General features: G+C 36.9%; 17 non-coding genes across 17 annotated transcripts; 16 read left to right on the top strand and 1 right to left on the bottom strand.

Moving 5' to 3' along the window:
• The first annotated feature begins 845 nt into the window (after positions 1 to 845).
• On the top strand, positions 846 to 919 carry TRNAN-GUU (transfer RNA asparagine (anticodon GUU)). Its single transcript has one exon. It is a non-coding gene; the product is annotated as a tRNA-Asn (tRNA).
• Positions 920 to 2,012: 1,093 nt separating this feature from the next.
• Positions 2,013 to 2,086, top strand: TRNAN-GUU (transfer RNA asparagine (anticodon GUU)). The gene has a single exon. It is a non-coding gene; the product is annotated as a tRNA-Asn (tRNA).
• Positions 2,087 to 3,179: 1,093 nt separating this feature from the next.
• On the top strand, positions 3,180 to 3,253 carry TRNAN-GUU (transfer RNA asparagine (anticodon GUU)). Its single transcript has one exon. It is a non-coding gene; the product is annotated as a tRNA-Asn (tRNA).
• A 1,071-nt stretch (positions 3,254 to 4,324) lies between these two features.
• Positions 4,325 to 4,398, top strand: TRNAN-GUU (transfer RNA asparagine (anticodon GUU)). The gene has a single exon. It is a non-coding gene; the product is annotated as a tRNA-Asn (tRNA).
• Positions 4,399 to 5,491: 1,093 nt separating this feature from the next.
• On the top strand, positions 5,492 to 5,565 carry TRNAN-GUU (transfer RNA asparagine (anticodon GUU)). Its single transcript has one exon. It is a non-coding gene; the product is annotated as a tRNA-Asn (tRNA).
• A 1,071-nt stretch (positions 5,566 to 6,636) lies between these two features.
• Positions 6,637 to 6,710, top strand: TRNAN-GUU (transfer RNA asparagine (anticodon GUU)). Its single transcript has one exon. It is a non-coding gene; the product is annotated as a tRNA-Asn (tRNA).
• A 1,093-nt stretch (positions 6,711 to 7,803) lies between these two features.
• On the top strand, positions 7,804 to 7,877 carry TRNAN-GUU (transfer RNA asparagine (anticodon GUU)). Its single transcript has one exon. It is a non-coding gene; the product is annotated as a tRNA-Asn (tRNA).
• A 2,261-nt stretch (positions 7,878 to 10,138) lies between these two features.
• TRNAN-GUU (transfer RNA asparagine (anticodon GUU)) lies at positions 10,139 to 10,212 on the top strand. Its single transcript has one exon. It is a non-coding gene; the product is annotated as a tRNA-Asn (tRNA).
• Positions 10,213 to 11,047: 835 nt separating this feature from the next.
• Positions 11,048 to 11,119, bottom strand: TRNAM-CAU (transfer RNA methionine (anticodon CAU)). The gene has a single exon. It is a non-coding gene; the product is annotated as a tRNA-Met (tRNA).
• A 186-nt stretch (positions 11,120 to 11,305) lies between these two features.
• On the top strand, positions 11,306 to 11,379 carry TRNAN-GUU (transfer RNA asparagine (anticodon GUU)). The gene has a single exon. It is a non-coding gene; the product is annotated as a tRNA-Asn (tRNA).
• A 1,070-nt stretch (positions 11,380 to 12,449) lies between these two features.
• Positions 12,450 to 12,523, top strand: TRNAN-GUU (transfer RNA asparagine (anticodon GUU)). The gene has a single exon. It is a non-coding gene; the product is annotated as a tRNA-Asn (tRNA).
• Positions 12,524 to 13,616: 1,093 nt separating this feature from the next.
• TRNAN-GUU (transfer RNA asparagine (anticodon GUU)) lies at positions 13,617 to 13,690 on the top strand. The gene has a single exon. It is a non-coding gene; the product is annotated as a tRNA-Asn (tRNA).
• A 1,072-nt stretch (positions 13,691 to 14,762) lies between these two features.
• TRNAN-GUU (transfer RNA asparagine (anticodon GUU)) lies at positions 14,763 to 14,836 on the top strand. The gene has a single exon. It is a non-coding gene; the product is annotated as a tRNA-Asn (tRNA).
• A 1,071-nt stretch (positions 14,837 to 15,907) lies between these two features.
• Positions 15,908 to 15,981, top strand: TRNAN-GUU (transfer RNA asparagine (anticodon GUU)). Its single transcript has one exon. It is a non-coding gene; the product is annotated as a tRNA-Asn (tRNA).
• A 1,093-nt stretch (positions 15,982 to 17,074) lies between these two features.
• Positions 17,075 to 17,148, top strand: TRNAN-GUU (transfer RNA asparagine (anticodon GUU)). The gene has a single exon. It is a non-coding gene; the product is annotated as a tRNA-Asn (tRNA).
• Positions 17,149 to 19,365: 2,217 nt separating this feature from the next.
• On the top strand, positions 19,366 to 19,439 carry TRNAN-GUU (transfer RNA asparagine (anticodon GUU)). Its single transcript has one exon. It is a non-coding gene; the product is annotated as a tRNA-Asn (tRNA).
• Positions 19,440 to 20,526: 1,087 nt separating this feature from the next.
• On the top strand, positions 20,527 to 20,600 carry TRNAN-GUU (transfer RNA asparagine (anticodon GUU)). Its single transcript has one exon. It is a non-coding gene; the product is annotated as a tRNA-Asn (tRNA).
• Positions 20,601 to 21,138: the final 538 nt, after the last annotated feature.

Below are 21,138 nucleotides of genomic sequence, written 5' to 3'. Positions count from 1 at the left end.
CATTTGCTCTCTGAAAAGTGTCCACAAAGCCAAGTCTCTGATTAACACCTTTGTAGGAATGGTTTTTCACCTATTACTGATTAAAACTTGCTTCATTGGAAAGGAAGCAAGATGCATTCTCATTACAATGTCCACTGAAATAATACAGGTTGACACCAGGAAACATAAACCTCACTGCATCCTTGCTGCTTTCTCAAGTGGGAATCTGTTTAATGTGAAAACCAGGTGATATCTAATCAGCACACAGGTAAGAAGTTAAGAAAATCTTTCTTTAAGGGTGAAGATGTTTCTCACAAAATCGTTGCCCCAATGCATCATTGAAATTCAAGATGGAAAGATGATTTTGAAATATCAATTGTACATTTTGCATTGCTCTTCTGGTGACAATGTAGCTTGTTTTTGTCAATTACCAGTTCAGTAATAGGGTAAAGAAAATTAAGTGGATTTCTGAAAGAAAACAATGCTGTCAATATACTATTAAAACAAATTAAAATGTTAAAAGTTATTGTACTTTAAGTAAAAATAAAAGAGTCAAAATATCAATTCCAGTTTTGGAAGAATTTAATTAACAAAAAAATAAGTGCACATAGCAGAGGATGGTTTCGATCCACCGACCTCTGGGTTATGGGCCCAGCACGCTTCCGCTGCGCCACTCTGCTGCTCATGTAAGTGTCAGAGATCCTGAAGTACTCACTCATCATGTGAAAGTACCAATGTGTTTCTTCGTTGGTCAATGGAAGAAAAATCTTGCAAAACTCTCCAGATTATTGCCTTTTTAACCTTTTTCTAGGAAACTTTCTAGATGAATGCTTTTTAGCCTTTGTCAGTACATGCTTTTGCAAGCTGTCTCTGTGGCGCAATCGGTTAGCGCATTCGGCTGTTAACCAAAAGGTTGGTGGTTCAATCCCACCCGGGGACGTAATTGACCTTGTGATCAAATTTTGGTGATCTTTAAGTAGACAAGTCAAAATTTCAAACCACCTCTTATAGTGTAGGGTACCTGGCCTTCTCTGATGCAATCAGAGTCAGATTTGATTAAGTCATTTTATAAAAAACAGGAAGCACAATTTAGCATGGGGTTGCAGAGAAAAAAAATTATGCAGGCAGAGAAATCAAATTGAGTGATTAATCAGCTCTCCATTTTATGGCTTTATTTTTATGCTAACACATTTGCTCTCTGAAAAGTGTCCACAAAGCCAAGTCTCTGATTAACACCTTTGTAGGAATGGTTTTTCACCTATTACTGATTAAAACTTGCTTCATTGGAAAGGCAGCAAGATGCATCCTCATTACAATGTCCACTGAAATAATACAGGTTGACACCAGGAAACATAAACCTCACTGCATCCTTGCTGCTTTCTCAAGTGGGAATCTGTTTAATGTGAAAACCAGGTGATATCTAATCAGCACACAGGTAAGAAGTTAAGAAAATCTTTCTTTAAGGGTGAAGATGTTTCTCACAAAATCGTTGCCCCAATGCATCATTGAAATTCAAGATTGAAAGATGATTTTGAAATATCAATTGTACATTTTGCATTGCTCTTCTGGTGACAATGTAGCTTGCTTTTGTCAATTACCATTTCAGTAATAGGGTAAAGAAAATTAAGTGGATTTCTGAAAGAAAACAATGCTGTCAATATACTATTAAAACAAATTAAAATGTTAAAAGTTATTGTACTTTAAGTTAAAATAAAAGAGTCAAAATATCAATTCCAGTTTTGGAAGAATTTAATTAACAAAAAAATAAGTGCACATAGCAGAGGATGGTTTCGATCCACCGACCTCTGGGTTATGGGCCCAGCACGCTTCCGCTGCGCCACTCTGCTGCTCATGTAAGTGTCAGAGATCCTGAAGTACTCACTCATCATGTGAAAGTACCAATGTGTTTCTTCGTTGGTCAATGAAAGAAAAATCTTGCAAAACTCTCCAGATTATTGCCTTTTTAACCTTTTTCTAGGAAACTTTCTAGATGAATGCTTTTTAGCCTTTGTCAGTACATGCTTTTGCAAGCTGTCTCTGTGGCGCAATCGGTTAGCGCATTCGGCTGTTAACCGAAAGGTTGGTGGTTCAATCCCACCCGGGGATGTAATTGACCTTGTGATCAAATTTTGGTGATCTTTAAGTAGACAAGTCAAAATTTCAAACCACCTCTTATAGTGTAGGGTACCTGGCCTTCTCTGATGCAATCAGAGTCAGATTTGATTAAGTCATTTTATAAAAAACAGGAAGCACAATTTAGCATGGGGTTGCAGAGAAAAAAAATTATGCAGGCAGAGAAATCCAATTGAGTGATTAATCAGCTCTCCATTTTATGGCTTTATTTTTATGCTAACACATTTGCTCTCTGAAAAGTGTCCACAAAGCCAAGTCTCTGATTAACACCTTTGTAGGAATGGTTTTTCACCTATTACTGATTAAAACTTGCTTCATTGGAAAGGCAGCAAGATGCATCCTCATTACAATGTCCACTGAAATAATACAGGTTGACACCAGGAAACATAAACCTCACTGCATCCTTGCTGCTTTCTCAAGTGGGAATCTGTTTAATGTGAAAACCAGGTGATATCTAATCAGCACACAGGTAAGAAGTTAAGAAAATCTTTCTTTAAGGGTGAAGATGTTTCTCACAAAATCGTTGCCCCAATGCATCATTGAAATTCAAGATGGAAAGATGATTTTGAAATATCAATTGTACATTTTACATTGCTCTTCTGGTGACAATGTAGCTTGTTTTTGTCAATTACCATTTCAGTAATAGGGTAAAGAAAATTAAGTGGATTTCTGAAAGAAAACAATGCTGTCAATATACTATTAAAACAAATTAAAATGTTAAAAGTTATTGTACTTTAAGTAAAAATAAAAGAGTCAAAATATCAATTCCAGTTTTGGAAGAATTTAATTAACAAAAAAATAAGTGCACCTATCAGAGGATGGTTTCGATCCACCGACCTCTGGGTTATGGGCCCAGCACACTTCCGCTGCGCCACTCTGCTGCTCATGTAAGTGTCAGAGATCCTGAAGTACTCACTCATCATGTGAAAGTACCAATGTGTTTCTTCGTTGGTCAATGAAAGAAAAATCTTGCAAAACTCTCCAGATTATTGCCTTTTTAACCTTTTTCTAGGAAACTTTCTAGATGAATGCTTTTTAGCCTTTGTCAGTACATGCTTTTGCAAGCTGTCTCTGTGGCGCAATCGGTTAGCGCATTCGGCTGTTAACCGAAAGGTTGGTGGTTCAATCCCACCCGGGGACGTAATTGACCTTGTGATCAAATTTTGGTGATCTTTAAGTAGACAAGTCAAAATTTCAAACCACCTCTTATAGTGTAGGGTACCTGGCCTTCTCTGATGCAATCAGAGTCAGATTTGATTAAGTCATTTTATAAAAAACAGGAAGCACAATTTAGCATGGGGTTGCAGAGAAAAAAAATTGAGTGATTAATCAGCTCTCCATTTTATGGCTTTATTTTTATGCTAACACATTTGCTCTCTGAAAAGTGTCCACAAAGCCAAGTCTCTGATTAACACCTTTGTAGGAATGGTTTTTCACCTATTACTGATTAAAACTTGCTTCATTGGAAAGGCAGCAAGATGCATCCTCATTACAATGTCCACTGAAATAATACAGGTTGACACCAGGAAACATAAACCTCACTGCATCCTTGCTGCTTTCTCAAGTGGGAATCTGTTTAATGTGAAAACCAGGTGATATCTAATCAGCACACAGGTAAGAAGTTAAGAAAATCTTTCTTTAAGGGTGAAGATGTTTCTCACAAAATCGTTGCCCCAATGCATCATTGAAATTCAAGATGGAAAGATGATTTTGAAATATCAATTGTACATTTTGCATTGCTCTTCTGGTGACAATGTAGCTTGCTTTTGTCAATTACCATTTCAGTAATAGGGTAAAGAAAATTGAGTGGATTTCTGAAAGAAAACAATGCTGTCAATATACTATTAAAACAAATTAAAATGTTAAAAGTTATTGTACTTTAAGTAAAAATAAAAGAGTCAAAATATAAATTCCAGTTTTGGAAGAATTTAATTAACAAAAAAATAAGTGCACATAGCAGAGGATGGTTTCGATCCACCGACCTCTGGGTTATGGGCCCAGCACGCTTCCGCTGCGCCACTCTGCTGCTCATGTAAGTGTCAGAGATCCTGAATTACTCACTCATCATGTGAAAGTACCAATGTGTTTCTTCGTTGGTCAATGGAAGAAAAATCTTGCAAAACTCTCCAGATTATTGCCTTTTTAACCTTTTTCTAGGAAACTTTCTAGATGAATGCTTTTTAGCCTTTGTCAGTACATGCTTTTGCAAGCTGTCTCTGTGGCGCAATCGGTTAGCGCATTCGGCTGTTAACCAAAAGGTTGGTGGTTCAATCCCACCCGGGGACGTAATTGACCTTGTGATCAAATTTTGGTGATCTTTAAGTAGACAAGTCAAAATTTCAAACCACCTCTTATAGTGTAGGGTACCTGGCCTTCTCTGATGCAATCAGAGTCAGATTTGATTAAGTCATTTTATAAAAAACAGGAAGCACAATTCAGCATGGGGTTGCAGAGAAAAAAAATTATGCAGGCAGAGAAATCCAATTGAGTGATTAATCAGCTCTCCATTTTATGGCTTTATTTTTATGCTAACACATTTGCTCTCTGAAAAGTGTCCACAAAGCCAAGTCTCTGATTAACACCTTTGTAGGAATGGTTTTTCACCTATTACTGATTAAAACTTGCTTCATTGGAAAGGCAGCAAGATGCATCCTCATTACAATGTCCACTGAAATAATACAGGTTGACACCAGGAAACATAAACCTCACTGCATCCTTGCTGCTTTCTCAAGGGGGAATCTGTTTAATGTGAAAACCAGGTGATATCTAATCAGCACACAGGTAAGAAGTTAAGAAAATCTTTCTTTAAGGGTGAAGATGTTTCTCACAAAATCGTTGCCCCAATGCATCATTGAAATTCAAGATGGAAAGATGATTTTGAAATATCAATTGTACATTTTGCATTGCTCTTCTGGTGACAATGTAGCTTGCTTTTGTCAATTACCATTTCAGTAATAGGGTAAAGAAAATTAAGTGGATTTCTGAAAGAAAACAATGCTGTCAATATACTATTAAAACAAATTAAAATGTTAAAAGTTATTGTACTTTAAGTAAAAATAAAAGAGTCAAAATATCAATTCCAGTTTTGGAAGAATTTAATTAACAAAAAAATAAGTGCACCTAGCAGAGGATGGTTTCGATCCACCGACCTCTGGGTTATGGGCCCAGCACGCTTCCGCTGCGCCACTCTGCTGCTCATGTAAGTGTCAGAGATCCTGAAGTACTCACTCATCATGTGAAAGTACCAATGTGTTTCTTCGTTGGTCAATGAAAGAAAAATCTTGCAAAACTCTCCAGATTATTGCCGTTTTAACCTTTTTCTAGGAAACTTTCTAGATGAATGCTTTTTAGCCTTTGTCAGTACATGCTTTTGCAAGCTGTCTCTGTGGCGCAATCGGTTAGCGCATTCGGCTGTTAACCGAAAGGTTGGTGGTTCAATCCCACCCGGGGACGTAATTGACCTTGTGATCAAATTTTGGTGATCTTTAAGTAGACAAGTCAAAATTTCAAACCACCTCTTATAGTGTAGGGTACCTGGCCTTCTCTGATGCAATCAGAGTCAGATTTGATTAAGTCATTTTATAAAAAACAGGAAGCACAATTTAGCATGGGGTTGCAGAGAAAAAAAATTGAGTGATTAATCAGCTCTCCATTTTATGGCTTTATTTTTATGCTAACACATTTGCTCTCTGAAAAGTGTCCACAAAGCCAAGTCTCTGATTAACACCTTTGTAGGAATGGTTTTTCACCTATTACTGATTAAAACTTGCTTCATTGGAAAGGCAGCAAGATGCATCCTCATTACAATGTCCACTGAAATAATACAGGTTGACACCAGGAAACATAAACCTCACTGCATCCTTGCTGCTTTCTCAAGTGGGAATCTGTTTAATGTGAAAACCAGGTGATATCTAATCAGCACACAGGTAAGAAGTTAAGAAAATCTTTCTTTAAGGGTGAAGATGTTTCTCACAAAATCGTTGCCCCAATGCATCATTGAAATTCAAGATGGAAAGATGATTTTGAAATATCAATTGTACATTTTGCATTGCTCTTCTGGTGACAATGTAGCTTGCTTTTGTCAATTACCATTTCAGTAATAGGGTAAAGAAAATTAAGTGGATTTCTGAAAGAAAACAATGCTGTCAATATACTATTAAAACAAATTAAAATGTTAAAAGTTATTGTACTTTAAGTAAAAATAAAAGAGTCAAAATATCAATTCCAGTTTTGGAAGAATTTAATTAACAAAAAAATAAGTGCACATAGCAGAGGATGGTTTCGATCCACCGACCTTTGGGTTATGGGCCCAGCACGCTTCCGCTGCGCCACTCTGCTGCTCATGTAAGTGTCAGAGATCCTGAAGTACTCACTCATCATGTGAAAGTACCAATGTGTTTCTTCGTTGGTCAATGGAAGAAAAATCTTGCAAAACTCTCCAGATTATTGCCTTTTTAACCTTTTTCTAGGAAACTTTCTAGATGAATGCTTTTTAGCCTTTGTCAGTACATGCTTTTGCAAGCTGTCTCTGTGGCGCAATCGGTTAGCGCATTCGGCTGTTAACCGAAAGGTTGGTGGTTCAATCCCACCCGGGGACGTAATTGACCTTGTGATCAAATTTTGGTGATCTTTAAGTAGACAAGTCAAAATTTCAAACCACCTCTTATAGTGTAGGGTACCTGGCCTTCTCTGATGCAATCAGAGTCAGATTTGATTAAGTCATTTTATAAAAAACAGGAAGCACAATTTAGCATGGGGTTGCAGAGAAAAAAAATTATGCAGGCAGAGAAATCCAATTGAGTGATTAATCAGCTCTCCATTTTATGGCTTTATTTTTATGCTAACACATTTGCTCTCTGAAAAGTGTCCACAAAGCCAAGTCTCTGATTAACACCTTTGTAGGAATGGTTTTTCACCTATTACTGATTAAAACTTGCTTCATTGGAAAGGCAGCAAGATGCATCCTCATTACAATGTCCACTGAAATAATACAGTTTGACACCAGGAAACATAAACCTCACTGCATCCTTGCTGCTTTCTCAAGTGGGAATCTGTTTAATGTGAAAACCAGGTGATATCTAATCAGCACACAGGTAAGAAGTTAAGAAAATCTTTCTTTAAGGGTGAAGATGTTTCTCACAAAATCGTTGCCCCAATGCATCATTGAAATTCAAGATGGAAAGATGATTTTGAAATATCAATTGTACATTTTGCATTGCTCTTCTGGTGACAATGTAGCTTGCTTTTGTCAATTACCATTTCAGCAATAGGGAAAAGAAAATTAAGTGGATTTCTGAAAGAAAACAATGCTGTCAATATACTATTAAAACAAATTAAAATGTTAAAAGTTATTGTACTTTAAGTAAAAATAAAAGAGTCAAAATATCAATTCCAGTTTTGGAAGAATTTAATTAACAAAAAAATAAGTGCACATAGCAGAGGATGGTTTCGATCCACCGACCTCTGGGTTATGGGCCCAGCACGCTTCCGCTGCGCCACTCTGCTGCTCATGTAAGTGTCAGAGATCCTGAAGTACTCACTCATCATGTGAAAGTACCAATGTGTTTCTTCGTTGGTCAATGGAAGAAAAATCTTGCAAAACTCTCCAGATTATTGCCTTTTTAACCTTTTTCTAGGAAACTTTCTAGATGAATGCTTTTTAGCCTTTGTCAGTACATGCTTTTGCAAGCTGTCTCTGTGGCGCAATCGGTTAGCGCATTCGGCTGTTAACCGAAAGGTTGGTGGTTCAATCCCACCCGGGGACGTAATTGACCTTGTGATCAAATTTTGGTGATCTTTAAGTAGACAAGTCAAAATTTCAAACCACCTCTTATAGTGTAGGGTACCTGGCCTTCTCTGATGCAATCAGAGTCAGATTTGATTAAGTCATTTTATAAAAAACAGGAAGCACAATTTAGCATGGGGTTGCAGAGAAAAAAAATTATGCAGGCAGAGAAATCCAATTGAGTGATTAATCAGCTCTCCATTTTATGGCTTTATTTTTATGCTAACACATTTGCTCTCTGAAAAGTGTCCACAAAGCCAAGTCTCTGATTAACACCTTTGTAGGAATGGTTTTTCACCTATTACTGATTAAAACTTGCTTCATTGGAAAGGCAGCAAGATGCATCCTCATTACAATGTCCACTGAAATAATACAGGTTGACACCAGGAAACATAAACCTCACTGCATCCTTGCTGCTTTCTCAAGTGGGAATCTGTTTAATGTGAAAACCAGGTGATATCTAATCAGCACACAGGTAAGAAGTTAAGAAAATCTTTCTTTAAGGGTGAAGATGTTTCTCACAAAATCGTTGCCCCAATGCATCATTGAAATTCAAGATGGAAAGATGATTTTGAAATATCAATTGTACATTTTGCATTGCTCTTCTGGTGACAATGTAGCTTGCTTTTGTCAATTACCATTTCAGTAATAGGGTAAAGAAAATTAAGTGGATTTCTGAAAGAAAACAATGCTGTCAATATACTATTAAAACAAATTAAAATGTTAAAAGTTATTGTACTTTAAGTAAAAATAAAAGAGTCAAAATATCAATTCCAGTTTTGGAAGAATTTAATTAACAAAAAAATAAGTGCACATAGCAGAGGATGGTTTCGATCCACCGACCGCTGGGTTATGGGCCCAGCACGCTTCCGCTGCGCCACTCTGCTGCTCATGTAAGTGTCAGAGATCCTGAAGTACTCACTCATCATGTGAAAGTACCAATGTGTTTCTTCGTTGGTCAATGGAAGAAAAATCTTGCAAAACTCTCCAGATTATTGCCTTTTTAACCTTTTTCTAGGAAACTTTCTAGATGAATGCTTTTTAGCCTTTGTCAGTACATGCTTTTGCAAGCTGTCTCTGTGGCGCAATCGGTAGGCGCATTCGGCTGTTAACCGTAAAGGTTGGTGGTTCAATCCCACCCGGGGACGTAATTGACCTTGTGATCAAATTTTGGTGATCTTTAAGTAGACAAGTCAAAATTTCAAACCACCTCTTATAGTGTAGGGTACCTGGCCTTCTCTGATGCAATCAGAGTCAGATTTGATTAAGTCATTTTATAAAAAACAGGAAGCACAATTTAGCATGGGGTTGCAGAGAAAAAAAATTATGCAGGCAGAGAAATCCAATTGAGTGATTAATCAGCTCTCCATTTTATGGCTTTATTTTTATGCTAACACATTTGCTCTCTGAAAAGTGTCCACAAAGCCAAGTCTCTGATTAACACCTTTGTAGGAATGGTTTTTCACCTATTACTGATTAAAACTTGCTTCATTGGAAAGGCAGCAAGATGCATCCTCATTACAATGTCCACTGAAATAATACAGGTTGACACCAGGAAACATAAACCTCACTGCATCCTTGCTGCTTTCTCAAGTGGGAATCTGTTTAATGTGAAAACCAGGTGATATCTAATCAGCACACAGGTAAGAAGTTAAGAAAATCTTTCTTTAAGGGTGAAGATGTTTCTCACAAAATCGTTGCCCCAATGCATCATTGAAATTCAAGATGGAAAGATGATTTTGAAATATCAATTGTACATTTTGCATTGCTCTTCTGGTGACAATGTAGCTTGTTTTTGTCAATTACCATTTCAGTAATAGGGTAAAGAAAATTAAGTGGATTTCTGAAAGAAAACAATGCTGTCAATATACTATTAAAACAAATTAAAATGTTAAAAGTTATTGTACTTTAAGTAAAAATAAAAGAGTCAAAATATCAATTCCAGTTTTGGAAGAATTTAATTAACAAAAAAATAAGTGCACATAGCAGAGGATGGTTTCGATCCACCGACCTCTGGGTTATGGGCCCAGCACGCTTCCGCTGCGCCACTCTGCTGCTCATGTAAGTGTCAGAGATCCTGAAGTACTCACTCATCATGTGAAAGTACCAATGTGTTTCTTCGTTGGTCAATGGAAGAAAAATCTTGCAAAACTCTCCAGATTATTGCCTTTTTAACCTTTTTCTAGGAAACTTTCTAGATGAATGCTTTTTAGCCTTTGTCAGTACATGCTTTTGCAAGCTGTCTCTGTGGCGCAATCGGTTAGCGCATTCGGCTGTTAACCAAAAGGTTGGTGGTTCAATCCCACCCGGGGACGTAATTGACCTTGTGATCAAATTTTGGTGATCTTTAAGTAGACAAGTCAAAATTTCAAACCACCTCTTATAGTGTAGGGTACCTGGCCTTCTCTGATGCAATCAGAGTCAGATTTGATTAAGTCATTTTATAAAAAACAGGAAGCACAATTTAGCATGGGGTTGCAGAGAAAAAAAATTATGCAGGCAGAGAAATCCAATTGAGTGATTAATCAGCTCTCCATTTTATGGCTTTATTTTTATGCTAACACATTTGCTCTCTGAAAAGTGTCCACAAAGCCAAGTCTCTGATTAACACCTTTGTAGGAATGGTTTTTCACCTATTACTGATTAAAACTTGCTTCATTGGAAAGGCAGCAAGATGCATCCTCATTACAATGTCCACTGAAATAATACAGGTTGACACCAGGAAACATAAACCTCACTGCATCCTTGCTGCTTTCTCAAGTGGGAATCTGTTTAATGTGAAAACCAGGTGATATCTAATCAGCACACAGGTAAGAAGTTAAGAAAATCTTTCTTTAAGGGTGAAGATGTTTCTCACAAAATCGTTGCCCCAATGCATCATTGAAATTCAAGATTGAAAGATGATTTTGAAATATCAATTGTACATTTTGCATTGCTCTTCTGGTGACAATGTAGCTTGCTTTTGTCAATTACCATTTCAGTAATAGGGTAAAGAAAATTAAGTGGATTTCTGAAAGAAAACAATGCTGTCAATATACTATTAAAACAAATTAAAATGTTAAAAGTTATTGTACTTTAAGTAAAAATAAAAGAGTCAAAATATCAATTCCAGTTTTGGAAGAATTTAATTAACAAAAAAATAAGTGCACATAGCAGAGGATGGTTTCGATCCACCGACCTCTGGGTTATGGGCCCAGCACGCTTCCACTGCGCCACTCTGCTGCTCATGTAAGTGTCAGAGATCCTGAAGTACTCACTCATCATGTGAAAGTACCAATGTGTTTCTTCGTTGGTCAATGGAAGAAAAATCTTGCAAAACTCTCCAGATTATTGCCTTTTTAACCTTTTTCTAGGAAACTTTCTAGATGAATGCTTTTTAGCCTTTGTCAGTACATGCTTTTGCAAGCTGTCTCTGTGGCGCAATCGGTTAGCGCATTCGGCTGTTAACCGAAAGGTTGGTGGTTCAATCCCACCCGGGGACGTAATTGACCTTGTGATCAAATTTTGGTGATCTTTAAGTAGACAAGTCAAAATTTCAAACCACCTCTTATAGTGTAGGGTACCTGGCCTTCTCTGATGCAATCAGAGTCAGATTTGATTAAGTCATTTTATAAAAAACAGGAAGCACAATTTAGCATGGGGTTGCAGAGAAAAAAAATTGAGTGATTAATCAGCTCTCCATTTTATGGCTTTATTTTTATGCTAACACATTTGCTCTCTGAAAAGTGTCCACAAAGCAAAGTCTCTGATTAACACCTTTGTAGGAATGGTTTTTCACCTATTACTGATTAAAACTTGCTTCATTGGAAAGGCAGCAAGATGCATCCTCATTACAATGTCCACTGAAATAATACAGGTTGACACCAGGAAACATAAACCTCACTGCATCCTTGCTGCTTTCTCAAGTGGGAATCTATTTAATGTGAAAACCAGGTGATATCTAATCAGCACACAGGTAAGAAGTTAAGAAAATCTTTCTTTAAGGGTGAAGATGTTTCTCACAAAATCGTTGCCCCAATGCATCATTGAAATTCAAGATGGAAAGATGATTTTGAAATATCAATTGTACATTTTGCATTGCTCTTCTGGTGACAATGTAGCTTGTTTTTGTCAATTACCATTTCAGTAATAGGGTAAAGAAAATTAAGTGGATTTCTGAAAGAAAACAATGCTTTCAATATACTATTAAAACAAATTAAAATGTTAAAAGTTATTGTACTTTAAGTAAAAATAAAAGAGTCAAAATATCAATTCCAGTTTTGGAAGAATTTAATTAACAAAAAAATAAGTGCACATAGCAGAGGATGGTTTCGATCCACCGACCTCTGGGTTATGGACTAGCACGCTTCCGCTGCGCCACTCTGCTGCTCATGTAAGTGTCAGAGATCCTGAAGTACTCACTCATCATGTGAAAGTACCAATGTGTTTCTTCGTTGGTCAATGGAAGAAAAATCTTGCAAAACTCTCCAGATTATTGCCTTTTTAACCTTTTTCTAGGAAACTTTCTAGATGAATGCTTTTTAGCCTTTGTCAGTACATGCTTTTGCAAGCTGTCTCTGTGGCGCAATCGGTTAGCGCATTCGGCTGTTAACCAAAAGGTTGGTGGTTCAATCCCACCCGGGGACGTAATTGACCTTGTGATCAAATTTTGGTGATCTTTAAGTAGACAAGTCAAAATTTCAAACCACCTCTTATAGTGTAGGGTACCTGGCCTTCTCTGATGCAATCAGAGTCAGATTTGATTAAGTCATTTTATAAAAAACAGGAAGCACAATTTAGCATGGGGTTGCAGAGAAAAAAAATTATGCAGGCAGAGAAATCCAATTGAGTGATTAATCAGCTCTCCATTTTATGGCTTTATTTTTATGCTAACACATTTGCTCTCTGAAAAGTGTCCACAAAGCCAAGTCTCTGATTAACACCTTTGTAGGAATGGTTTTTCACCTATTACTGATTAAAACTTGCTTCATTGGAAAGGCAGCAAGATGCATCCTCATTACAATGTCCACTGAAATAATACAGGTTGACACCAGGAAACATAAACCTCACTGCATCCTTGCTGCTTTCTCAAGTGGGAATCTGTTTAATGTGAAAACCAGGTGATATCTAATCAGCACACAGGTAAGAAGTTAAGAAAATCTTTCTTTAAGGGTGAAGATGTTTCTCACAAAATCGTTGCCCCAATGCATCATTGAAATTCAAGATGGAAAGATGATTTTGAAATATCAATTGTACATTTTGCATTGCTCTTCTGGTGACAATGTAGCTTGTTTTTGTCAATTACCATTTCAGTAATAGGGTAAAGAAAATTAAGTGGATTTCTGAAAGAAAACAATGCTGTCAATATACTATTAAAACAAATTAAAATGTTAAAAGTTATTGTACTTTAAGTAAAAATAAAAGAGTCAAAATATCAATTCCAGTTTTGGAAGAATTTAATTAACAAAAAAATAAGTGCACATATCAGAGGATGGTTTCGATCCACCGACCTCTGGGTTATGGGCCCAGCACGCTTCCGCTGCGCCACTCTGCTGCTCATGTAAGTGTCAGAGATCCTGAAGTACTCACTCATCATGTGAAAGTACCAATGTGTTTCTTCGTTGGTCAATGAAAGAAAAATCTTGCAAAACTCTCCAGATTATTGCCTTTTTAACCTTTTTCTAGGAAACTTTCTAGATGAATGCTTTTTAGCCTTTGTCAGTACATGCTTTTGCAAGCTGTCTCTGTGGCGCAATCGGTTAGCGCATTCGGCTGTTAACCGAAAGGTTGGTGGTTCAATCCCACCCGGGGATGTAATTGACCTTGTGATCAAATTTTGGTGATCTTTAAGTAGACAAGTCAAAATTTCAAACCACCTCTTATAGTGTAGGGTACCTGGCCTTCTCTGATGCAATCAGAGTCAGATTTGATTAAGTCATTTTATAAAAAAACAGGAAGCACAATTTAGCATGGGGTTGCAGAGAAAAAAAATTGAGTGATTAATCAGCTCTCCATTTTATGGCTTTATTTTTATGCTAACACATTTGCTCTCTGAAAAGTGTCCACAAAGCCAAGTCTCTGATTAACACCTTTGTAGGAATGGTTTTTCACCTATTACTGATTAAAACTTGCTTCATTGGAAAGGCAGCAAGATGCATCCTCATTACAATGTCCACTGAAATAATACAGGTTGACACCAGGAAACATAAACCTCACTGCATCCTTGCTGCTTTCTCAAGTGGGAATCTGTTTAATGTGAAAACCAGGTGATATCTAATCAGCACACAGGTAAGAAGTTAAGAAAATCTTTCTTTAAGGGTGAAGATGTTTCTCACAAAATCGTTGCCCCAATGCATCATTGAAATTCAAGATGGAAAGATGATTTTGAAATATCAATTGTACATTTTGCATTGCTCTTCTGGTGACAATGTAGCTTGTTTTTGTCAATTACCATTTCAGTAATAGGGTAAAGAAAATTAAGTGGATTTCTGAAAGAAAACAATGCTGTCAATATACTATTAAAACAAATTAAAATGTTAAAAGTTATTGTACTTAAAATAAAAATAAAAGAGTCAAAATATCAATTCCAGTTTTGGAAGAATTTAATTAACAAAAAAATAAGTGCACATAGCAGAGGATGGTTTCGATCCACCGACCTCTGGGTTATGGGCCCAGCACGCTTCCGCTGCGCCACTCTGCTGCTCATGTAAGTGTCAGAGATCCTGAAGTACTCACTCATCATGTGAAAGTACCAATGTGTTTCTTCGTTGGTCAATGGAAGAAAAATCTTGCAAAACTCTCCAGATTATTGCCTTTTTAACCTTTTTCTAGGAAACTTTCTAGATGAATGCTTTTTAGCCTTTGTCAGTACATGCTTTTGCAAGCTGTCTCTGTGGCGCAATTGGTTAGCGCATTCGGCTGTTAACCAAAAGGTTGGTGGTTCAATCCCACCCGGGGACGTAATTGACCTTGTGATCAAATTTTGGTGATCTTTAAGTAGACAAGTCAAAATTTCAAACCACCTCTTATAGTGTAGGGTACCTGGCCTTCTCTGATGCAATCAGAGTCAGATTTGATTAAGTCATTTTATAAAAAACAGGAAGCACAATTTAGCATGGGGTTGCAGAGAAAAAAAATTGAGTGATTAATCAGCTCTCCATTTTATGGCTTTATTTTTATGCTAACACATTTGCTCTCTGAAAAGTGTCCACAAAGCCAAGTCTCTGATTAACACCTTTGTAGGAATGGTTTTTCACCTATTACTGATTAAAACTTGCTTCATTGGAAAGGCAGCAAGATGCATCCTCATTACAATGTCCACTGAAATAATACAGGTTGACACCAGGAAACATAAACCTCACTGCATCCTTGCTGCTTTCTCAAGTGGGAATCTATTTAATGTGAAAACCAGGTGATATCTAATCAGCACACAGGTAAGAAGTTAAGAAAATCTTTCTTTAAGGGTGAAGATGTTTCTCACAAAATCGTTGCCCCAATGCATCATTGAAATTCAAGATGGAAAGATGATTTTGAAATATCAATTGTACATTTTGCATTGCTCTTCTGGTGACAATGTAGCTTGTTTTTGTCAATTACCATTTCAGTAATAGGGTAAAGAAAATTAAGTGGATTTCTGAAAGAAAACAATGCTGTCAATATACTATTAAAACAAATTAAAATGTTAAAAGTTATTGTACTTTAAGTAAAAATAAAAGAGTCAAAATATCAATTCCAGTTTTGGAAGAATTTAATTAACAAAAAAATAAGTGCACATAGCAGAGGATGGTTTCGATCCACCGACCTCTGGGTTATGGGCCCAGCACGCTTCCGCTGCGCCACTCTGCTGCTCATGTAAGTGTCAGAGATCCTGAAGTACTCACTCATCATGTGAAAGTACCAATGTGTTTCTTCGTTGGTCAATGGAAGAAAAATCTTGCAAAACTCTCCAGATTATTGCCTTTTTAACCTTTTTCTAGGAAACTTTCTAGATGAATGCTTTTTAGCCTTTGTCAGTACATGCTTTTGCAAGCTGTCTCTGTGGCGCAATCGGTTAGCGCATTCGGCTGTTAACCAAAAGGTTGGTGGTTCAATCCCACCCGGGGACGTAATTGACCTTGTGATCAAATTTTGGTGATCTTTAAGTAGACTAGTCAAAATTTCAAACCACCTCTTATAGTGTAGGGTACCTGGCCTTCTCTGATGCAATCAGAGTCAGATTTGATTAAGTCATTTTATAAAAAACAGGAAGCACAATTTAGCATGGGGTTGCAGAGAAAAAAAATTATGCAGGCAGAGAAATCCAATTGAGTGATTAATCAGCTCTCCATTTTATGGCTTTATTTTTATGCTAACACATTTGCTCTCTGAAAAGTGTCCACAAAGCCAAGTCTCTGATTAACACCTTTGTAGGAATGGTTTTTCACCTATTACTGATTAAAACTTGCTTCATTGGAAAGGCAGCAAGATGCATCCTCATTACAATGTCCACTGAAATAATACAGGTTGACACCAGGAAACATAAACCTCACTGCATCCTTGCTGCTTTCTCAAGTGGGAATCTGTTTAATGTGAAAACCAGGTGATATCTAATCAGCACACAGGTAAGAAGTTAAGAAAATCTTTCTTTAAGGGTGAAGATGTTTCTCACAAAATCGTTGCCCCAATGCATCATTGAAATTCAAGATGGAAAGATGATTTTGAAATATCAATTGTACATTTTGCATTGCTCTTCTGGTGACAATGTAGCTTGTTTTTGTCAATTACCATTTCAGTAATAGGGTAAAGAAAATTAAGTGGATTTCTGAAAGAAAACAATGCTGTCAATATACTATTAAAACAAATTAAAATGTTAAAAGTTATTGTACTTTAAGTAAAAATAAAAGAGTCAAAATATCAATTCCAGTTTTGGATGAATTTAATTAACAAAAAAATAAGTGCACATATCAGAGGATGGTTTCGATCCACCGACCTCTGGGTTATGGGCCCAGCACGCTTCCGCTGCGCCACTCTGCTGCTCATGTAGTTGTCAGAAATCCTGAAGTACTCACTCATCATGTGAAAGTACCAATGTGTTTCTTCGTTGGTCAATGAAAGAAAAATCTTGCAAAACTCTCCAGATTATTGCCTTTTTAACCTTTTTCTAGGAAACTTTCTAGATGAATGCTTTTTAGCCTTTGTCAGTACATGCTTTTGCAAGCTGTCTCTGTGGCGCAATCGGTTAGCGCATTCGGCTGTTAACCGAAAGGTTGGTGGTTCAATCCCACCCGGGGACGTAATTGACCTTGTGATCAAATTTTGGTGATCTTTAAGTAGACAAGTCAAAATTTCAAACCACCTCTTATAGTGTAGGGTACCTGGCCTTCTCTGATGCAATCAGAGTCAGATTTGATTAAGTCATTTTATAAAAAAACAGGAAGCACAATTTAGCATGGGGTTGCAGAGAAAAAAAATTGAGTGATTAATCAGCTCTCCATTTTATGGCTTTATTTTTATGCTAACACATTTGCTCTCTGAAAAGTGTCCACAAAGCCAAGTCTCTGATTAACACCTTTGTAGGAATGGTTTTTCACCTATTACTGATTAAAACTTGCTTCATTGGAAAGGCAGCAAGATGCATCCTCATTACAATGTCCACTGAAATAATACAGGTTGACACCAGGAAACATAAACCTCACTGCATCCTTGCTGCTTTCTCAAGTGGGAATCTGTTTAATGTGAAAACCAGGTGATATCTAATCAGCACACAGGTAAGAAGTTAAGAAAATCTTTCTTTAAGGGTGAAGATGTTTCTCACAAAATCGTTGCCCCAATGCATCATTGAAATTCAAGATGGAAAGATGATTTTGAAATATCAATTGTACATTTTGCATTGCTCTTCTGGTGACAATGTAGCTTGTTTTTGTCAATTACCATTTCAGTAATAGGGTAAAGAAAATTAAGTGGATTTCTGAAAGAAAACAATGCTGTCAATATACTATTAAAACAAATTAAAATGTTAAAAGTTATTGTACTTAAAATAAAAATAAAAGAGTCAAAATATCAATTCCAGTTTTGGAAGAATTTAATTAACAAAAAAATAAGTGCACATAGCAGAGGATGGTTTCGATCCACCAACCTCTGGGTTATGGGCCCAGCACGCTTCCGCTGCGCCACTCTGCTGCTCATGTAAGTGTCAGAGATCCTGAAGTACTCACTCATCATGTGAAAGTACCAATGTGTTTCTTCGTTGGTCAATGGAAGAAAAATCTTGCAAAACTCTCCAGATTATTGCCTTTTTAACCTTTTTCTAGGAAACTTTCTAGATGAATGCTTTTTAGCCTTTGTCAGTACATGCTTTTGCAAGCTGTCTCTGTGGCGCGTTTGGTTAGCGCATTCGGCTGTTAACCAAAAGGTTGGTGGTTCAATCCCACCCGGGGACGTAATTGACCTTGTGATCAAATTTTGGTGATCTTTAAGTAGACAAGTCAAAATTTCAAACCACCTCTTATAGTGTAGGGTACCTGGCCTTCTCTGATGCAATCAGAGTCAGATTTGATTAAGTCATTTTATAAAAAACAGGAAGCACAATTTAGCATGGGGTTGCAGAGAAAAAAAATTGAGTGATTAATTAGCTCTCCATTTTATGGCTTTATTTTTATGCTAACACATTTGCTCTCTGAAAAGTGTCCACAAAGCCAAGTCTCTGATTAACACCTTTGTAGGAATGGTTTTTCACCTATTACTGATTAAAACTTGCTTCATTGGAAAGGCAGCAAGATGCATCCTCATTACAATGTCCACTGAAATAATACAGGTTGACACCAGGAAACATAAACCTCACTGCATCCTTGCTGCTTTCTCAAGTGGGAATCTGTTTAATGTGAAAACCAGGTGATATCTAATCAGCACACAGGTAAGAAGTTAAGAAAATCTTTCTTTAAGGGTGAAGATGTTTCTCACAAAATCGTTGCCCCAATGCATCATTGAAATTCAAGATGGAAAGATGATTTTGAAATATCAATTGTACATTTTGCATTGCTCTTCTGGTGACAATGTAGCTTGTTTTTATCAATTACCATTTCAGTAATAGGGTAAAGAAAATTAAGTGGATTTCTGAAAGAAAACAATGCTGTCAATATACTATTAAAACAAATTAAAATGTTAAAAGTTATTGTACTTTAAGTAAAAATAAAAGAGTCAAAATATCAATTCCAGTTTTGGAAGAATTTAATTAACAAAAAAATAAGTGCACATAGCAGAGGATGGTTTCGATCCACCGACCTCTGGGTTATGGGCCCAGCACGCTTCCGCTGCGCCACTCTGCTGCTCATGTAAGTGTCAGAGATCCTGAAGTACTCACTCATCATGTGAAAGTACCAATGTGTTTCTTCGTTGGTCAATGGAAGAAAAATCTTGCAAAACTCTCCAGATTATTGCCTTTTTAACCTTTTTCTAGGAAACTTTCTAGATATATGCTTTTTAGCCTTTGTCAGTACAGGCTTTTGCAAGCTGTCTCTGTGGCGCAATCGGTTAGCGCATTCGGCTGTTAACCGAAAGGTTGGTGGTTCAATCCCACCCGGGGACGTAATTGACCTTGTGATCAAATTTTGGTGATCTTTAAGTAGACAAGTCAAAATTTCAAACCACCTCTTATAGTGTAGGGTACCTGGCCTTCTCTCATGCAGTCAGATTTGATTAAGTCATTTTATAAAAAACAGGAAGCACAATTTAGCATGGGGTTGCAGAGAAAAAAAATTATGCAGGCAGAGAAATCCAATTGAGTGATTAATCAGCTCTCCATTTTATGGCTTTATTTTTATGCTAACACATTTGCTCTCTGAAAAGTGTCCACAAAGCCAAGTCTCTGATTAACACCTTTGTAGGAATGGTTTTTCACCTATTACTGATTAAAACTTGCTTCATTGGAAAGGCAGCAAGATGCATCCTCATTACAATGTCCACTGAAATAATACAGGTTGACACCAGGAAACATAAACCTCACTGCATCCTTGCTGCTTTCTCAAGTGGGAATCTGTTTAATGTGAAAACCAGGTGATATCTAATCAGCACACAGGTAAGAAGTTAAGAAAATCTTTCTTTAAGGGTGAAGATGTTTCTCACAAAATCGTTGCCCCAATGCATCATTGAAATTCAAGATGGAAAGATGATTTTGAAATATCAATTGTACATTTTGCATTGCTCTTCTGGTGACAATGTAGCTTGTTTTTGTCAATTACCATTTCAGTAATAGGGTAAAGAAAATTAAGTGGATTTCTGAAAGAAAACAATGCTGTCAATATACTATTAAAACAAATTAAAATGTTAAAAGTTATTGTACTTTAAGTAAAAATAAAAGAGTCAAAATATCAATTCCAGTTTTGGAAGAATTTAATTAACAAAAAAATAAGTGCACACAGCAGAGGATGGTTTCGATCCACCAACCTCTGAGTTATGGGGCCAGCACGCTTCCGCTGCGCCACTCTGCTGCTCATGTTAGTGTCAGAGATCCTGAAGTACTCACTCATCATGTGAAAGTACCAATGTGTTTCTTCGTTGGTCAATGGAAGAAAAATCTTGCAAAACTCTCCAGATTATTGCCTTTTTAACCTTTTTCTAGGAAACTTTCTAGATGAATGCTTTTTAGCCTTTGTCAGTACATGCTTTTGCAAGCTGTCTCTGTGGCGCAATCAGTTAGCGCATTCGGCTGTTAACCGAAAGGTTGGTGGTTCAATCCCACCCGGGGACGTAATTGACCTTGTGATCAAATTTTGGTGATCTTTAAGTAGACAAGTCAAAATTTCAAACCACCTCTTATAGTGTAGGGTACCTGGCCTTCTCTGATGCAATCAGAGTCAGATTTGATTAAGTCATTTTATAAAAAACAGGAAGCACAATTTAGCATGGGGTTGCAGAGAAAAAAAATTATGCAGGCAGAGAAATCCAATTGAGTGATTAATCAGCTCTCCATTTTATGGCTTTATTTTTATGCTAACACATTTGCTCTCTGAAAAGTGTCCACAAAGCCAAGTCTCTGATTAACACCTTTGTAGGAATGGTTTTTCACCTATTACTGATTAAAACTTGCTTCATTGGAAAGGCAGCAAGATGCATCCTCATTACAATGTCCACTGAAATAATAAAGGTTGACACCAGGAAACATAAACCTCACTGCATCCTTGCTGCTTTCTCAAATGGGAATCTGTTTAATGTGAAAACCAGGTGATATCTAATCAGCACACAGGTAAGAAGTTAAGAAAATCTTTCTTTAAGGGTGAAGATGTTTC

The sequence above is a fragment of the Pseudophryne corroboree genome, chromosome 4 (assembly GCF_028390025.1).
Source record: "Pseudophryne corroboree isolate aPseCor3 chromosome 4, aPseCor3.hap2, whole genome shotgun sequence".
In the NCBI taxonomy this organism is placed as follows: domain Eukaryota; kingdom Metazoa; phylum Chordata; class Amphibia; order Anura; family Myobatrachidae; genus Pseudophryne; species Pseudophryne corroboree.
This window is presented reverse-complemented; position numbering and strand designations above follow the sequence as displayed.